Genomic DNA, 19595 nt, shown 5'->3' with positions numbered 1-19595 from the left:
AAGTGGAATATGGGAAAATGTGCTATTTCAGAGTCCAGTTACAAAGCCACTAAATCCTACAAGCCTCATACCAGCATTTGGGTAAGTTTCAATTTCATGTGGCATATATTTTAGAATACATTTATAGCATATGTTTATAGTTTTTATAGCTTAAAGCAAAGTAAAATTGTAACTGGAAAACAATCCACATTTGAAATGAAACCACCATGCTCAGGACTCTTCTCAGAGATCAACGCTTGGGTCTCCATGCGTGTGGCTTGGCTGGCCCACGCCACGTCCTCCCCAGTCACATCCTGCGCTCCTCCAGGGCCAAGCGACAGTGCCCTCCGTAGGAAGCCTTTCGGGACCCCTCTAGCCTCATAGTCTCCCTCTCTGTTGAAGTAAGTACTTGAGAACGTTTACCCTCTGCCACATGACTGAACATACTCTATGAACCTCATCATGTTCTTAGCCTTCCACAAACTTACTTAATCTTGTCTGAACCAGGAAGAGATCATAAGCTTCTTGGAAGTCTAAATGCTCCATTACACTTTCCTTGGTGGCCCTCGGGTCTCGAGCAGAGTGATAGTGAGTTATGAGCATTTGACAGAACCTGTCACTCAACTGAGGCCTGGAGCTGCGGCTTTCCAGGGACTCACTCCTAGATGCACTTTCCGGCTGCCCAGGGCACTGCGGACATCTGTGGCATGTGGCCGCTGCCCGTGTCCCGCCTCACCCTGCACAGCACCCACTGACGGGGGTGCCTCTGCACTAGGTGGCTGTTCTGTGCCCTCGGGCGTTGAGTATCAAGACACCGTCCTGCAGCTGGACACTGTTACTACAGAGACAAGAACCCCATGGACAGGAATGATGCTTCCCGGCATTAGTAACACTGCTTCTAGCTCTTAGACATTTCAGGGAATACTGGCTCCTGGAGGCGTCCTTACCCATTCTCTCACCTGACACCAAAATCTTGATGGTGCCAGGCAAGTAGCAACATTGATGCGATACCCTGAAATCACAAATGCCCAGAGGCCTTGATATCGTAGATGGCAACAATACCCCAGCCCCCAGTGTGTCTCCTGGGACTGAGAAGGCTGTCCGGGCTCCTCTCCAAGTGGCCACAGCGGAGCCGGTGATGGCAGGACTGGTGCTCCCTTTCTTTCCTCTGCTGGGATCTTGGCTTCCTTTCATGCAGGATTTTCTCAGCAAATGTCTCAAAATATTTGTGGGCAACATATTCTTATGTAAAAAAATCATAATGTCACTCATGCCTGCAAATGAATCTTCTTAGGTTGGAAACTATCATCCTCATAGAGAAAGGAGGATTTCTAATTCTTAGTAAAGAATTCTTAGTAAAGAATTAGAAATTCAACAATTGGCTGGGTGGGGTGGCTCACGCCTGTAATCTCAGCACTCTGGGAGGCTGAGGCGGGTGGATCACCTGAGAGGTCAGGAATTCGAGACCAGCCTCATCAAAATGGTGAAATCCTGTATCTACTAAAAATATAAAAAAATTAGCCGGGCGTGGTAGTGGGTGCCTGTAATCCCAGCTACTCGGGAGGCTGAGGCAGGAGAATCCCTTGAACCTGGGAGGCTGATGTAATGAGCCGAGATCACGCCATTGCACTCCAGCCTGGGCAACAAGAGCGAAACTCCGTCTCAAAAAACAAAAAGAAATTCAGCAATTAACACTGTGTCCAGTGACTCTTTAAAAAAAAAAAAAAAAAAAAAAGCCTGGGGAAGGGGTTACAGAGATGTCAACTTGTCTTCCATTTTGGAATTAGTTTTTATGTCATTGTTTACGAAGGATTTACTTATGTGGCATTTCGGATAATTTTAGTGTTAAAAACAGCCTTCTTTCAGAATAGAGGAAAAAACATTTTTTTTTTCCAACAGTGGAAGTAGGTTTTACACAAGAACACAACCCTGTATTAAAATCTGTTATTTTAATAAAATATAATATCCACAATATTTTTCCCTTTGTGACCCCACGTGACAATTGGCAAATACTACAGATTACCTAAGTTAATACTTAGAGTTAAAACAATAATGATTGAACAAAATACATTAAAAACTACTGGATTTATCTTTCAGCTGGATTAGTGCTTTTTATGAGGTCCCTCCAAAAATCCAAGTTTTTGAGAAAACTAGGAATAAACCATCACAGATATGTAAAGTGGTATTTTTAAATAGATTATTTCATTAACAATAAATGGTCTTTTTATTTTATTTTATACTTCTCTGGCTACTATTAAGGTCGAACATTATTTCATGATGTATTTCAGTTCTTCATAAATCTTTCAATCATGTCCTTTTTCCATTTTTCCACTGCTATCTTAGAGTTCTCATATGATTTTGGTTTATATGAATTCATCATACATTAAAAATATAATTCTTAGCCAATTGCGGTGGCTCATGCCTGTAATCCCAGCACTTTGGGAGGCCGAGGCGGGTGGATTACCCGAGGTCAGCAGTTCAAGAGCAGCCTGGCCAACATGGCGAAACCCCGTCTTTACTAAAAATACAAAAATTAGTCAGGTGTGGTGGTGCATGCCTGTAATCCCAGCTACTCAGGAGGCTGAGGTAGGAGAATTGCTCGAACCCGGGAGGCAGAGGTTGCAGTGAGCTGAGATTGCACCACTGCATTCCAACCTGGGCGACTATATATATATATTTCTTATAGATGTTTGTTCCAGATACCTAGTTTGTAGCTTAATTTTAAATGTTGATAACCGCACTTGAATGCCTGTACTCTGCTAAGCTGACAATGTATAAGGGCCACGAAGCTATTGCACCAAGTAGACTCTACAGAGGTGTGCAGGAAGCGGGCACAGGTTCTACTTCTTCCTCCCTTCTCAGTTTCTCGGTCGTACCACACCCAGGTGTCGCTAATTCTACTCTCACTGACAGAGCACTGGAGAAGGTTCAACAGCAGCGCTGCCCGCGAAGTCGTCCCTTCTCTCTCAGCATTTGATGAGCCTTTCCCACATCTCTCCCTTCAAACTACACAGCACCCTCCACAGGTCTCATTTGCCGCCCACAGCCCTCACGCCTCTCCCGACGGTTCCTGCTGTTTCCCCAGCTCCCTGCACATTGTCATCCTATGGCTTTAGTCTTGGATTCCTTCTTACATGATATACTCAATCCCAGGCTGAAGCTACTTCCTTCTACCACTTCAATGACCACCTCCATGTCCATAGCTCTTAAACTTGTGTCTCCATTCCCACTTAAGTTTTTCACCTTCAATTTTTCGCTTTCAGGAGACGATTAGATACCCGGATGTTCCGTCTGTATCACATACTTCCATGTTTTCAACCAAAACTGTACTCTACCCCTCCTTTCTCAATCTAGGATGGCAGTATGTCCCTCCTCGCTAAACAGCCTCATCATCCAATCATTAAGCCATACATCTGGAAGTCATCTGCAACCTGTCTTCCTCATGCTCCATACACAGTGTGCTGCCTCTTGTAGTTGGTCTCTAAAAATGTTCACAATCAACACCATTTTTTTATTTCCATCACCTCTTAATGAATGCTTGCCTCCATCTTTGTCTTTCTGAATCTTTCTTAATCACAGTAGTATCATCTTCCAAAATCAATATCTAATTATGTTACCCCTCTATGTCTTCACACGTGGAATGGCTCCTTACGACCTATTTGATGAGGTCCAGACCATTTAACATGGACTCCAAGATCTTCCACAGTCAACACTGCTCTCTTCTGAGCTCTAGAGCTACATGACTGCCCACTGTCCCCCACACAAGGAATGCTATTTTCTCGCATCCAAATCTTTGGTCACATTATTCCATACCCCTGTTTCACCAAATTCTCACTCAATTCAATGTGACTACATGCGTCCGTGAAGGTCCCAATGGCACACTGCCTCTCTTTCAGGACTCCACGTTAAACAACCTGATTTGATAAAAAATGAAAAGTACCTTGTAAGACAAAAGGTGCCATAAGTGCAGAAAAAAATAGATAAATCTTAAATATATAGTTGAAAGTTAGACCACATTAAAATGTTAACATTTGTAATATTGCAAATTTCATGTAAACTTGCAAGTTTACATGAAAAGTACTAAAAATCCCCAATAAAAATGGAGAAAGTATAAAGAGAAAATTCACAAAATCAAATCCCAAATCCTAGCAACCACAGTAAGAGTCATGGATCCAGAAGTAGTCGGCAAATGCCAATGAAACTAGTAACTTACTCCGAGTCATACTGGCACAAACATCAAAAGAAGAAGAATGTATTTTGACTGTGGGGATATCGTGGGGAGGGGACTCTCCAGTGAGGAACACTTTCGGTGGCCGATCAACAGGCACTGCTCCCTCTACTGCCTCACCTTCTGTGGAGCCTCCCAAGACGTGAGACATCTATACTTTCCACTCAGTCACAGGCTTATAAGATTAATCTTCTTCCTCTCCTATTCTTTATTAACATCTGTTTAGACTTAAATTCAAGAAGGGGCTTAAAATGAGCCATCTTTGATGTGCAAACGTGTGTGAGATAGGCTACTAAACATCGCCATGAAACATACAAGAAGGAAACTCACATGGAATGTGACCTGCTTGCATGGTCCTTTCTTTGAGGAGATGTTCCATACAAACATCTCACCAGGATGTGTGTGGTGGCAGTGTGGAATTCGTAGGCAGGCACAGCTTCGCTGATGACTGGTTGGTTTTAAGCTCTCACCACCATCTGACTGCTGAGGTAAGAGGAAGGCATTGCTGACGCTGATCTACATGAATACAAGTTGCTTGATTTTAACTCACAGATGTTTCTTGTTGGCTTTGAAACATAAACAGTCATATAAAGAGCTACTGCAAGTATTATCCAGACCATCAGCAAAGCCATCAAATGCATCAGAAAGCAAACAAGTTAAATTAAAAACATATAAACATGGAGATTTAAACAAAATCACTAATTGTCTAAATGGTTAAAAGTCTATGCCATAGGATACAGCAATCCTTTTCTCTTTTCTGCCTGTCCAGCCTATACTGCTCCTCAGAGACACAGAAGCCTATGCATTAGCATGTAAGCCTATCTGGAAGAGTTCAAAGGGCTTCAACTTGTCAGTAGAGATGTTTTCCTCATAGATCAGGGGAAAATTCCCGATTTAGTTAATCCACCAATTTTAAATAATCTGATGTTCCATATCGGAAACCCACATGACAGGAACATGTGACAGAATGCAGGTGTGGATGTCTGTCTTAACAGGACCACTTAGGCTCCACGTGAAAGCACAGTGCTCCGAAGGGGCTCCAGTGGGCCTCAGTGAGAGATTACGCTGAAAGCTATTGGCAGAACATGGCAAGGCAGAATGTCAGATTTCATACTCGGCAGACATCTACAACAACTGATGCCTTGTAGTCAAAGGCTGTTAAATTACCTGTGAAGGGTTACTGGCAGCCTTGAATGTTTTTCTCATTGTTTATTTAGTTCCAAAAGCTCTCGGTCTTTGTGCTGATTGCCCTAACTGACAGCACAGGAAATCTGGACTTTGTAAACAGGGCCCAGCTCTATTGAATTACAGGTCGCAGGTCTGTGATCAACCTGCAGGGCTGGACCTGTACAGAGAAACCCTTGCCTTGCAGAACAAAGGAGCTTCGTATAGAAGCAAACATCACTGCTGTAAATAACAGCATAAGAAAGATGAACTGGAAAAGGGGCATGTAAACACTCATAAACTCATCCCTTTAAAAAAAGCTTTTAATGTGACAGAACACGTAAACTACTCTACTAATGAGAAAACAGTGAATGATCACAGGATTCACACTTCCACAAGGTGGTTATTCCTGACTGCAAGGGGGCTATCCAACATTTGGGGTCAACCAATATGGAATAAGAATGCGAGCTGCTCTACTTCCATAAAAACCAGCCCCAAACACACAATTCAGTAGCATCTACCTTTGTAAAAGCAGCATAAACTGAAAATATTATGACCAGATTATACATTTACATGGGAAATATTTTAAATTTAGTTAATTAAAATGCATAAATAAAAAAAGAAAACTCCTAAGTTAGCTGAACGAGAGGCAATAAATTGGCATGAGGAGAAACCTCTCTGTCATGACCATCTAGTTCATCTCTGTGAACATTAAATATAAGAACATACAGTAGAAAAGGAAATCTTATCAAGGACTTCCAAATGCATTAGTATCAGGCAACCATTTCTTGTCTGAACTTTACTTACTAAAACAGATACTGTATGTTATCACATTATCATGTCCCAAAGACCCCCTTTTGCAGGTTGAAATGAGAAAAATCAGGGTTTCATTAGTATACTCACTGAAGCTGATCACTTTAGCTCTATTTTTGAACACTGAGATGTAATCTATAGAGAAATGGTGGTCTCTATGAGCTATTTTTTCCCTAGACCTAGTATGGAAAGTGTGAATTATAATTTCATAAAGTTATAAAAATAAACAAAAGATACTTTCAATGAATATTGCCTTCATTCCTGCTAGTTTTTTAATCCCCAAAGCTCAAATAGAAGTAGAACTTCGATCAAACAACTTATATCTTCATGAATGACCTTTAATCACTGGTAAATACAATTATCACTAAAAAATTATTTTCAAACAGACTTGGCTACAAGATGCATCTTTCCCAAGATAACATATGCTTAGATTACACCGATCAAACAATTCAGATATACATACTACAGAGTATTTAAATGCCTAACCACAACATATGGGCTACTACACAGTTTTCTGGAACAAGGAGCTACTGTACAAGCCAGTGCTGAGCTATAATCAGACTCACGTGGGTAATATATCGCCATAACTCTGCTTCAATTAAAAGCATATTTCAGCAGAAGCCCAGGATGTCAGCTCTATGCATTTTAATAATGCCAGCCTACAACTCTGCTTATGCTAAATGTACATTACTCAAATGGATTCGGAATTATGCTTTACATAAAGACTGAGCATATTAAGACAAAATCCTGCATGACGTAAGTATGTATTAATGGGCACAGCCCCAGAATCTGCTGGCGGTTCTATACAGTGTGCAGAAAAATCAGTAAATCGATATAAACTAAGATTTCACTAATATTTTCATTTGAAACTATTTCTCATTCTTGTCCTCCCAAAGACACAGCAAAGAAGGAGATGAGCGGAAGAATCTCGAGAGCTGTAAATGTCACTATATGTACTGTACACATATGACAGACCTCGGGAGTTACTAAGGTCATAATGATTTACCCTATACTTAAAGTGATAATATCAGAGATGCACAACTTTTATTGCATGAAGAACTCTGACGGTCTCAAATTAGTGTCCCCTCACGACCCATCCCCCAACTTCCATGTAGGGTACTAAACAATTTACAGAATTTTTAAAAAAATAATCTACTTCATCATTGGTAGCTTTCACTATGTAAGCTGTAGTGAATGCTATTGAAAGGCATAAATATAGCTTCTGTAAATTCCAATGCCTCAAAGAAAGACAGTTTCATATTTAGCATGATTAACATAATCAGGTAAAGTTGCCGAGGGTAATTTGATACTTGGGGGGAAAAAGTGAGATGTCATTAGAGCCATCTTCAAACAAACAGCCAATTAAACAGTGACAATGCCATTATTTGAAGATCCTCCTGTTATTTCTTTTAACTCTTTACACTAAGGTTTATATGGGTATTAAGATTTTTCAAAACTAAAGGCTGAAACCTTGATGCTCACTACAAAGATGCGTTTATTGAACTGTACGGGAAGAATTTAAGCAGGAGCAAGTCATAGGGCAGAATAACTGTGAGGTCAGCTGTTTAATACAACAGGACCAAGAAAAATCATCCACTTCAAAGGATACACAGGATTCGAGGCGGGGGACATAATGCCCATCGCACATCTGCACAGTTGTAGAGCTTACAAATTCCTTTCATATTAGCTATCAGAATATATATCTGAATACTTATATATACTATGATAAATTAATTGAATTGCCATATGTCATGGGTTGATTGTGCCCCTCAAAAAATCATGTGTTAAAGTTCTAATCCCCACCACCTCAGAAAATGACCTGTATTTGGGAACAGGGTCATTGTAGATTTAATTAGTTAAGAAGAAATCATACTGGAGTACTACGGCTCCCTAATTCAACATGTCTAGTGTCATTTTAAAGACAGGAAAATTTGGACAGATACAGACACACACAAAGAATGCCATGTGAAGACTGGAGTTATGCCGCCACAAGCCAAGGGCCCACCAGGAGCAGAGATGCCTGGAACTGTTCCATCCTAGTGACTTCAGAGGAAGCATGGCCTGACCAACACCTTGATCACAGACTTCCGGCCTCTATAACTGTGAGACAATACATTTCTGTTGCTTAAGGCCCTCATTTTGTTATGGTGGCCTGTGCAGACAAACATATCCCATGTTTGTTTCTGTTATGATAACTTTTATAATATTAGCCATATGTAATAATTATAAAACTGGAGATGTGCAAAAGGATATTCAGTCATTGATGTTTGTTATAATCGCCTCCAACAGGGCTGCATTTCTGGAAACGCGTGTTGGCCTACACCACTAGCCTACATTGACAGAAATAATCAAATAAACACTAGAAAACCTGTTACTGGTTACTTCAAGGCGACTACTTAGTATGTATATGTCACACAGTCTCCTCCTGAGTTCTCTAAATTATGTTTGGTGACTGAAGCAAAAATTAGAACACTGTCTAACATGGTCTCAATGCATGTAGTTATTCTATATAATTTTATAAATGAGAGATGGTCAAGGAGAGCAAATGGAAACAAAGTTTCTACACTTTGCTCAAACTGGTAAAATGTTGACACCAACAGACTGATAAGTTATGTATTTATAATGTTTATATACACACATACACACACACACACATATATAAAACCTAGAATAATCACTAAAAAAGCTTTAAGAAGAGATATACTCAAAAATGAAAACTGACTTCTAAAAAAAGTTCAAGTAAACCGCAAGCAGGCAGGAAAAAGAAAACTGAGAAATGAAAAACAGAACAAACAAAACGAAAAAATAAAATGGCAGACTTAAGACCTAGCATATCAATAGGTATGTTAAGGGCAGGTGGTTAAACATACCAACTTAATAACAGAGATTGTTAAAGAGGATTTAAAAATATGTGGACCAATTATATACTACATAGAAGAAGCTCATTTAGAATATAATGATATTTGTAGCTTGAAAGTAAAAGGATAAAATGAGATATACCATACTAACATTAATTTTTTTTAAAGCAGGATTGGCTATATTATTCTCAGATAAAGTTTACTCAAATGCAAATATAATCAATAGGGACAGAAATGACATTACATAAAAATAAAGGGTCAGTTCACTGAAATAATACATTAATTTTAAATGTGGACTCACCAAGCAACAGAGCTTTAAAATACATGAAGCCAAAGGAAATCAAGGTGTGAGCTCAGGCAGTGGCAACAGTCCAGATTTGAGCAGCTCTGAGCAGACTAGACGTGATCAGATAAAGCAGGGAGTGAAACAAAGGGCTGCGGGATGGAGCTAAAACCTCCAGCTTCAACACTTGGGCAGTGATAGCCTAAAAGGAGACAGGAAGCTGAGGGAGGAGGAAGAGCAGATTTAAGGTGAGAGGGGAAAGGGAGTGGGGAACACCTCTCTACTTTCTCCTAGTACTGAGCTAATTGTCCTCATGCATCTCCTGTTGGTGGGAAGCTGGGAAGGGCGGTTGTAGATCCACTGGCTCTGATAGTAAAATTAGTAAAGTAAAATCAGAGTGAGAAGGAGGTGGAGGAGAAGGGGAGTGGGCCTGGGGATGCTGGAAATCACAACAGTGAAAAGGGAGGTGATACGGTTTGTCTGTGTTCCCATTCAAATCTCAACTTGAACTGTATCTCCCAGAACTCCCACATGTTGTGGGAGGGACCCAGAGGGAGGTAACTGAATCATGGGGGCCAGTTTTTCCCATGCTATTCTCATGACAGTGATTAAGTCTCACAAGATCTGATGGGTTTATCAGGAGTTTCCACTTTTGCTTCTTCCTCATTTTCTCTTGCTGCCACCATGTAAGAAGTGCCTTCCACCCTCTACCATGACTATGAGACCTCCACAGCCATGTGGAACTGTAAGTCCAATTAAACCTCTTTTTCTTCCCAGTTTCAGGTATGTCTTTATCAGCAGCATGAAAATGAACTAATACAGTAAATTGGTACCAGTAGAGTGGGGTGTTGCTGAAAAGATACTGAAAATGTGGAAGCAACTTTGGAACTGGGTAAGAGGCAGGGAGTTGGAACAGTTTGAAGAGCTCAGAAAAAGACAGGAAAATGTGGGAAAGTTTGGAACTTCCTAGAGACTTGTTAAATGGCTTTGCCCAAAATGCTGACAGCGATAAGGAAAATAAGGTCCAAGCTGAGCTGGTCTCAGATGGAGATGAGGAACTTGTTGAGAATTGGAGTAAAGGTGACTCTTGTTATGTTTTAGCAGAGACTCCTGGCATTTTGCCCCTGCCCTAGAGATTTGTGGAACTTTGAACTTGAGAGAAATGATTTAGGGTATCTGGCAGAAGAAATTTCTAAGCAGCAAAGCATTCAAGAGATGACTTGAGTACTGTTAAAGGCATTCAGTTTTATAAGGGAAGCAGAGCACAAAAGTTTGGAAAACTTGCAGCCTGACTACGTGATAGAAAAGAAAAACCCACTTTCTGGGAGAAATTCAAGCTGGCTGCAGAAATTTGCATAAGTAGCAAACAGTCTAATGTTAATCCCCAAACCTATGGGGAAAATGTCTCCAGGCCATGTCAGAGATCCTCATGGCAGCCCTTCCCATCACAGGCCTGGAGGTCCAGAGGCAAAAAATGGTTTTGTGGGCTGGGCCCAGGGTCCCTGTGCTGTGTGCAGCCTAGGGACTTGGTGCCCTGTGTCCCAGCCACTCCAGCCATGGCTGAAAGGGGCCAATGTACAGCTCAGGCTGTGGCTTCAGAGGGTGAAAACCCCAAGCCTTGGCAGCTTCCACGTGGTGTTGAGCCTGCGAGTGCACAGAAGTCAAGAGCTGAGGTTTGGGAACCTCTGCCTAGATTTCAGAAGATGTATGGAAATGCCTGCATGTCCAGGCAAAAGTTTGCTGCAGGGGCAGGGCCCTCATGGAGAGCCTCTGCTAGGGCAGTGTGCAAAGAAAATGTGGGGTCAGAGCCCCCACATGGAGTCCCCACTGGGGCACCACCTAGCGGAGCTGTGAGAAGAGGACCACCATCCTCCAGACCCCAGAATGGTAGATCCACTGACAGCTTGAACCGTGCACCTGGAAATGCCACAGACACTCAACACCAGCCCAGGAAAGCAGCCAGGAGGGGGGCTATACCCTGCAAAGCGACAGGGGCAGAGCTGCCCAAGACCATGGGAACCCACCTCTTGCATCAGCATGACCTGGATGTGAGACATGGAGTCAAAGGAGATCATTTTGGACCTTTAAAACTTGGCTACTGGATTTTGAATTGGAATGGGCCCTGTAACCCCTTTGTTTTGGCCAATTTCTCCCATTTGGAATGGCTGTATTTACCCAATTCCTGTACCCCCATTGTATCTAGGAACTAATTAGCTTGCTTTTGATTTTACAGGCTCATAGGCGGAAGGGACTTGCCTTGTCTCAGATGAGACTTTGGACTGTGGCCTTTTGGGTTAATGCTGAAATAAGACTTTGGGGACCATTGGGAAGGCATGATTGGTTTTGAAATGTGAGGACATGAGATTTGGAAGGCCCAGGGGAGGAATGATATGGTTTGGCTGTGTCCCCATCCAAATCTCAACTTGAACTGCATCTCCCAGAATTCCCACGTGTTCTGGGAGGGACCAGAGGGGGGCGGGGGTGATTGAATCATGGGGGCCAGTCTTTCCTGTGCTAATTCTCATGATCGTGATTAAGTCTCACGAAATCTGATGGGTTTATCAGGGGTTTCCACTTTTGCTTCTTCCTTGTTTTATCTTGCTGCCGCCATGAAAGAAGTGCCTTTCACCCCCGCCAGTTTTATAAGATTCTGAGACCTCCCCAGACATGTGAAACTGTAAGTCAAATTAAACTTCCTTTTCTTCCCAGTCTCAGGTATGCCTTTATCAACAGCGTGAAAACGGACTAATACAGTGGGGAAGGAAGGGAGTGGAACAGTTCAAAGAGAAGAACATCTAGGAAAACCTGGTTTCTCATGCAAACAAGTTAACAACACTTAACCAAACCATCAATAACAAGTGCCTGGTTGAAAAATAAGCAGTATACTCCTACCCCAAGGTCCGTGTGGAAAAGAGACCCAGTTACCACAAGCAGCCTAGCCTGGGAAGCTCCTTGGTCTTGAGGGCCCAAGACCCTCTTCCCCTTGCAGGTGACACGAAGGTGGCCAGGTGCACAGGCCAGGGACTCCACTACATCCTTCCCCACCAACAGACACCTGGTGACCTGGCCAGGGAAACCCTTTCTGCCCCCTCAGGCAGCCACAGCAGAGTTCACTGGGAGCTCCAGCAGCCTCAGATCAAACAAGCAAACTGAAATATCACAAAAGCATAAAAAATTAAACCACCACTGGAACCATGGCCCATAACATTAGGCTATGGTCCACATGCTAAATCTAAACAAGGGAAACGTCTACTAAAATAAAAAAATCTAAATATGACCTAGAGTGTCATGACATAATAGACAAAATGTCCTGGATACAATGAAAATCATCTGTCACACCAAGAACCAGGAAAATCTCAAAATGAATGAGGAAAGACAGTCATCTGATGCTAACACCAAGGTGAATCAGATGCTGGAGAAATCCGACAAGAATTTTAAAGGAGGCATCATAAAAATGCTTTCACCATACATTATAAACTCTCATGAAACAAATGGAAAACTTGTAAATCTCAGCAAATAAACAGAAATTACAAAAATGAAGCAAATGGAATTTACAGAACTGAAAAAATGCAATAAAAATCTTAAAAATCATTGGCTGGGCTCCACAATGGAGTGGCGATGACAGAGGATACCATCAGCAAACTTGAGGGAAGAAGACAATTCCCCAACAGAGGGGCAGAGAGAAAAAGCAGGCTGGAACAAAATGCACAGAGCCCGAGGGAACATGGGGACAATGACAAAAGCCCCATCACTCACATCTTGGAGCTCAAAAGGAAGAGGAGGGGCTGCACCAAAAAAAGTATTTAAAGGCTGCAAACCTCCCAACTTTGGTGAAAGACAAATACCTGCAAATCAAGAAGCTGAGAACCTGAAGAAGGAAAACTCCAATCCAGGTAAAGACACATCATAATTAAACTTTTGAAATTTAAAGACAAAGAAAAAAATCTTGAAATCAACCAGAAAGAAACAAGGTATTACTTATGTGGGAACATCAATTCAAACAAAAGCAGATTTCTCATCTGAAAATATGAAGATCAGAAGAAAGGGGTGAATTCTGTCTGGTAAAACTATACTTCAGGTATGAAGAGGAAACAAAAATATCCTTATATAAAGGAAAACCAGAAAAGCTTTAGACCTACTGCAAAATTCTAGTTAAAGGGAGTTATTCGAACACAAGAAATTGACAAAAGAATAAATCTTGGGTCATCAGGATAGGAAAAGAAACAAGAGAAGCAGAAATATGGGTGCCCACTGTCCTCCTCATGGACATTTGAGATTTATAAATCACATTTGAGATTGAAGCAAAAACTATATTCAAGTCTACAATATTTAAAAGCTGGGAAGTTAAGGTCCCTAAATGGAAGTGAGATTTCCATACCTCACTCCAAGTGGTGAATATGAGACTGGGATAGGTCATGCATGTATATGCTAATACCTAAAGCAATCACTATGGAAACTATACAAAGAGACATACTCCAAAAGAAGCACCCCAGCCTTTATGATGACCACATAATATATCATACTGAGGCCAAATTGGGTCACTGCTGTCCAGGACCTGCTCCTCAAGTCACTTCTTCCCACCCCTAGATAATTTAAGTGTAGTCAGGACCAAGCAGAACAAACCAAAATGAAAACAAGCACACAAAAAAACACAGACAATTGAACAAATGTAGCAGTGGAGCCCTGGGAAAGACAATAAAATTTAAGTCAAGAGACTGTGTAGGTTGGAGCTCAAAGGTCTGCAGTATAGTGGAAAGAATACCAAATTAAAATTTTAGGTCCCGGAAATTTGAGTTATAACCCTCCCATTGTCAATTTTAAGAAACAGCACGCAAATCACTTCATAACTTGTGTCTTATTTCCTTTAGCAAAACATTGAACAACGTTATTTGAACGTGACTTTCACTTCTAAAACAGTTCAGTTTCTATGTTCCTTGACTTGCTGATTGAGTTAAATTAGGTGAGAGTTAGTTTGCTAATGAGTATGCACATAGACAAGACCTGCCTGAAGGCAGGAGGAAGAGGAACAGCTGCTGACCAGCCTGGGATATGTTCTCTGGAATCAGAAAAGAAATAAGAAAATGGATGGTAATGATTGAAGAGGCAAGATAGAAAGAAAAAAGACCCATGTTTCCATACAATAATTCACTATCAGAAACAAGAGGCAATTTTTAAGTACTAAAACTGCAACAAAAATAGATCAGTTAAATAATGGAGGCAATAATATTGACACTAATATGGCCACTGACAACAATTTAAATGATAGTATTTAGAATTTTTAATGTCATTTACTCAAATTTTAAAAATGGAAGGCATTTTTATGAAAGATTTATACTTTATAAGAGATTAAAACAAATCCGTCTTTCTTTCTTTCTTTTTTCGTGATAGGGTCTCTGTCACCCAGGATGGAGTGCAGCAGCACAATTACTGCAGCCTCAACCTCCCAGGCTCAGGTGATCCTCCCACTTCAGCCTCTGGAGTAGCTGGGATCACAAGCATATGCTTGGATACTTTTTTAAATATTTTGTAGAGACGGGGTTTCCCTATGTTGCCCAGGCTGGTCTCAAACTCCTGGGCTCAAGTGATGCTCCTGCCTCAGTCTCCCAAAGTGTTCAGATTACAGGTGTGAGCCACTGTGCCTGGCCTCTACCTTTCTTTAAAAATTTGGGACATAAAAAATAAATTTAAAAAGTAATCCCATTTACAATAGCCACAAATAAAATTAAATATCTAGGAATTAACCAAAGAAGTAAAAGATCTCTATAATGAATACTTTAAGACACCGATGAAAGAAATTGAAGAGGACATCAAAAAATGAAAACATATTCCACATTCATGGATTGGAAAAATCAATATTGTTATAATGTCCATATCACCCAAAACAATCTACAGATTCTATGCAATCTCTATCAAAATGCCAACGACATTCTCCACAGAAACACAAAATCCTAAAATTTATATGAAATCAGAAAAGACCCAGAATAGCCAAAACTATCCTAAGCAAAAATAACAAAACTGGAGGAATCACATTACCTGACTTCATATTACACTACAGAGCTACAGTAACCAAAACAGCATGGTGTTGGCATAAAAACAGACACACAGACCCAGGGAACAGAATAGAGAACCCAGAAACAAATCCACATACCTACGGTGAACTCATTTTCAATAAAGGTGCCAAGAACATTCACTGTGGAAAAGACAGCCTCTTCAATAAATGGTGCTGGGAAAACTAGATATCCACATGCAGAAGAATGAAACTAGACCCCTATTTCTCACCATATACAAAAATCAAATAAAAATGGATTAAAGACTTAAATCTAAGACCTCAAACTATGAAAGTACTACAAGAAAACATTAGGGAAACTCTCTAGGACACTGGTCTGGGCAAAAATGTCTTGCGAAATACCCCACCAGCACAGCCTACCAAAGCAAAAATGGACAAATGTGATCACATCAAGTTAAAAAGCTTCTGCACAATAAAGAAAACAATCAACAAAGTGAAGCAATAATGCACAGAATGGGAGAAAATATCTGCAAACTGCCTATCTGACAAGGGATTAGTAACCAGAATATATGAGAAGCTCAAACAACTCTTAAGGAAAAAAATCTAATAATCTGATTTTAAAATGGGCAAAAGATTTGAATAGACATTTCTGAAAAGAAGACATAAATGGCAAACAGGCATATGGAAAGGTGCTCAACATCATCGATCATCAATCAAAATGTAAATCAAAACTACAATGAGATATTGCATCATCTCACTCCAGTTAAAATGGCTTACATTCAAAAGGCAAGCAACAAAAATGCCAAAGAAAATGTGGAGAGAAGGAACCCTTAAACAGTGTTGTTGGGAACATAAGTATAACCACTACAGAGAACAGTTTGGAACTTCCTCAAGAAACTAAAAGTAGAGCTACTATATAATCCAGCAATCCCACTGCTGGGTATATACACAAAATAAAGGTAATCCATACATCAAAAAGATACCTGTGCTCCCATGTTTGTTGCAACACTGTTCACAATAGCCAGGATTTGGAAGCAACCTAAGTGTCCATCAACAGATGACAAATGAATAAAGAAAATGCAGTAGATATATACAATGGAGTACTATACAGCCATAAAACAGAATGAAATCCTGTTATCTGCAACAACATGGATAGAACTGGAGGTCATTATGTTAAGTGAAATAAGCCAGACACAGAAATAAATGAGAACATCACATGTTCTCATTTATTTGTGGGATCTAAAAATTAAAACAATTGAACTCATGGAGACAGTTGACAGAATGATGGTTACCTGGGGCTGAGAAGGGTAATGGCAGGGTGGGGAGAGAAAGAGATAGTTAATGTGTATAAAAAAATTGGAAAGAATAAATAAGACCTACTATTTGGTAGCACAACAGGGTAACTATAGTACATAATAATTTAATGGTACATTTTAAAATAAGAGTTATAATTGGATTGTTAGTAACACAAAGGATAAATGCTTGAGGGGATGCATGCTTCACTCTCCATGATTGCATGCCTGTATCTAAACATCTCAGGTATGCCATAAATACATACACCTATTATGTACTCACAAAAATTAAAATAAAAAATGGGACTACACGTACACTATATCTAAGACCCAAAATGAAGAGGTTCTTTCTACTGCTAAGGCAATCATATAGATACACACGAAAATGCAGATCTCTGTGCCGTACAAGAAGCCATTCCAGTTTCTCACACAGGCTCTGAATTTTAGCAGACATCTAAAGGGAGGGGAGGGAGCAGACACCCACCCCAGGTGCTTCTGCTATCAACTGTCTGTTCTGTGCAACACTTTGAGAAATCTTGGTTACAAAAATGAATCCTATGGATCAAAAAGCAAGAAAATATGAACATTCAGCATTTGTTTGTAGAATGCAAATGAAATTAAATGTATGTAATAGAAGTCAACAATGAAATATTTAAAACCAGGTAATGAAAAAGAAAAAAGACAACAATTTAAAAGTTTGGTTATAAGATTGGTTCAGAAGAACCAAAAAAAAAAAAAAACAAAAAAAAAACCAGACGATAGGTTGTTGAATCAAGCATTTCAGATGATTCATCTGTAGTACTCTCTTACTTGACAAAGCAAGATGGATAAATTTTGATTGTATTATACATACAAGAAATTCCAAGGTTACAAACAAAAAAAGTGCTTTTGAAAACTATCATCAGATTTTTCTTCATTCATTTGCTTAGTGATTTTATTGCCAACCACCCCAAATCCTGAGAGGGCATAAAGCCGATGTTTGTAAGATAAACTCAAAGATCAGGTGGCAAGAGATGCATGTGCGTACGGGTACAGTGTGCATTGCTACCTACCCCTATAACATGATCCCTCACAAGGACTGTGACTTCAGTGCTTAGTACATGGCCAGACACTAGAATACCACATCCCACCCATTTGGGGACCAGGGATCCATGTACACGACAGTGGGAGCTACATATGAAAGTCTGTTATAACTGCTCTGCCTCCTAGTCTTACATTTAACGCCTGTCCAAGTAGGCTTCACGTGATAGGTGCGGTCAATAGAGGTTTCAGGCACTGACAAGTTTGACCATGGCTGGAAAAGACATTACTGTTCCCCAAGAGGGCGCCACAAATATTTCTGTTCACTCAAGGTCAAGAGGCAGCTGTAATGAGGCCTGTTAATAGCAGCTGCTTCTCTTTCTGAAGAGCAATCCAAACTCAACTAAGAAATAGACACTTTGCTAATATGTTTACAGGCATAGAATTTTCCACGAAAAGATGGGATAATTGTTGCAACACTTTTTTCATATATTAAATTCTCTAGTTAAAAATCTGCAAAGTATAACAAAATGGAATTATTCTAAAGCCATTAAAGTATAAGCCATCTGAAATTTTAAAAAGTAACATAGATATTGTTTTATAATAGTGTTGTTTAAAAAGCTGAATGTAAAAACAATAAAATGTAGAATAATTTGCTTTCAATGAACATTTCCTCTTCTTAACAAATTCTAAGATTGCTGCATAAATGAGGAGATTTTGCTATAAAATTTGGGTCCACTACAATGCAGAAAACTGAGAGTTCTTTATAAATTGTTTTGTAACATGTAAAACATGGATTAAAAAAAAATCGAGTAGTTCTTAACAATGTGTCAGGGTTTGACCAAGAAAGATTACAAGGGCATAAGGATTACTAACATGATGCTTTGAAAATATTACCACCCGATAACCTGCAGGTCCAGTGAGCTCTACCAAATGGGTACAGTTGTAAGGAGACAATTAAATAAGTAATCACTTCCAAAGTTATTAATGAATTATTACACAGGACCATACTTCACTGGCTTTCACTGTTACCCATATTACAAATAATGTGAAAAGTCAGATATGGAGTGAACTGGATATTTAAAGGCAATGCATAACCCAATGGTTTGTTGCAGTACTTGGGAATGCTCCATCCAGGACAAAAAAAAAAAAAAAAAAAGGATGAAGGTTAGTCAATGGAAATGAGAGAAAAATTAGAGCTAAAGAAAGTGTGGTTGGATTCTACAAAGAAACCGGGGGGAACTGTGGAGCTCCAATGATTCTATGTGGCTGCTGGAAGAAGGGGCTGATGTGGGATGAAGACGGTGCATTAACTGTCAGAGCAGGATGATCTCTTTGTATACAAGAATGATAGGCATCTATTGTTCAGGTGAATAAGATTTCCAGCCAGGAACATAGACACTGCCAGCATTCATTCATTCATGTGTTAATTCTTTCATCAAAACCCTCAGCCGAGTCTCAGGCCTTCAAAGAGTTTACAGTAGGAGAGCTGGACAGCCAACCAGGTGATTTCAACAGAGCACGTAAGTGCTGAAGGGAGGTAGGTAGGGCACTGTGTCCACTCAGAAGGGTTTCAGAATTGACTCTTGGAATCAGAGCGACTCAGCTTCCCAGCACCGGGAGAGGGAAGAGGGTGCTGTATGTGTGCAAAGGCCAAGGCCTTAGGAGACGAGACATGGAGGGCTGGGCATGGCATATTTGGCGTATACCTGTAGTTCAAGAGGGCTGAGGCGCAGGATGTGGGAAGGAATGAAGAGGAATGAGCCCAAGAGTGGCGGGGGTCAGTTCACAAAGGGCCTAGGCCCATCCATTCCCACAGAGACACCTAGGAAATGTCTATTGTGGGCCAGATCCTGCTCTAGCCCCTGGGTCCTCTGTGCTGGAGAAAAAGGGGCCCACGCCATGTCAGTATGCATCTGACAGATGTTTAAGATGAAAGAGTATGCCAAAT

General features: G+C 40.4%; 1 protein-coding gene across 2 annotated transcripts in view; it reads right to left on the bottom strand.

Annotated features, from left to right (window-relative positions):
• Window positions 1-19595, bottom strand: part of ZNF407 (zinc finger protein 407) — a 480437-nt gene that overhangs the window by 87114 nt on the left and 373728 nt on the right. The gene's annotated exons all lie outside the window — the stretch shown is intronic.

This window comes from Gorilla gorilla, chromosome 17 (genome assembly GCF_029281585.2).
Source record: "Gorilla gorilla gorilla isolate KB3781 chromosome 17, NHGRI_mGorGor1-v2.1_pri, whole genome shotgun sequence".
NCBI lineage: Eukaryota > Metazoa > Chordata > Mammalia > Primates > Hominidae > Gorilla > Gorilla gorilla.
The sequence above is the reverse complement of the archived record's forward strand: the minus strand, read 5'-3'. Positions and strand labels throughout refer to the sequence as shown.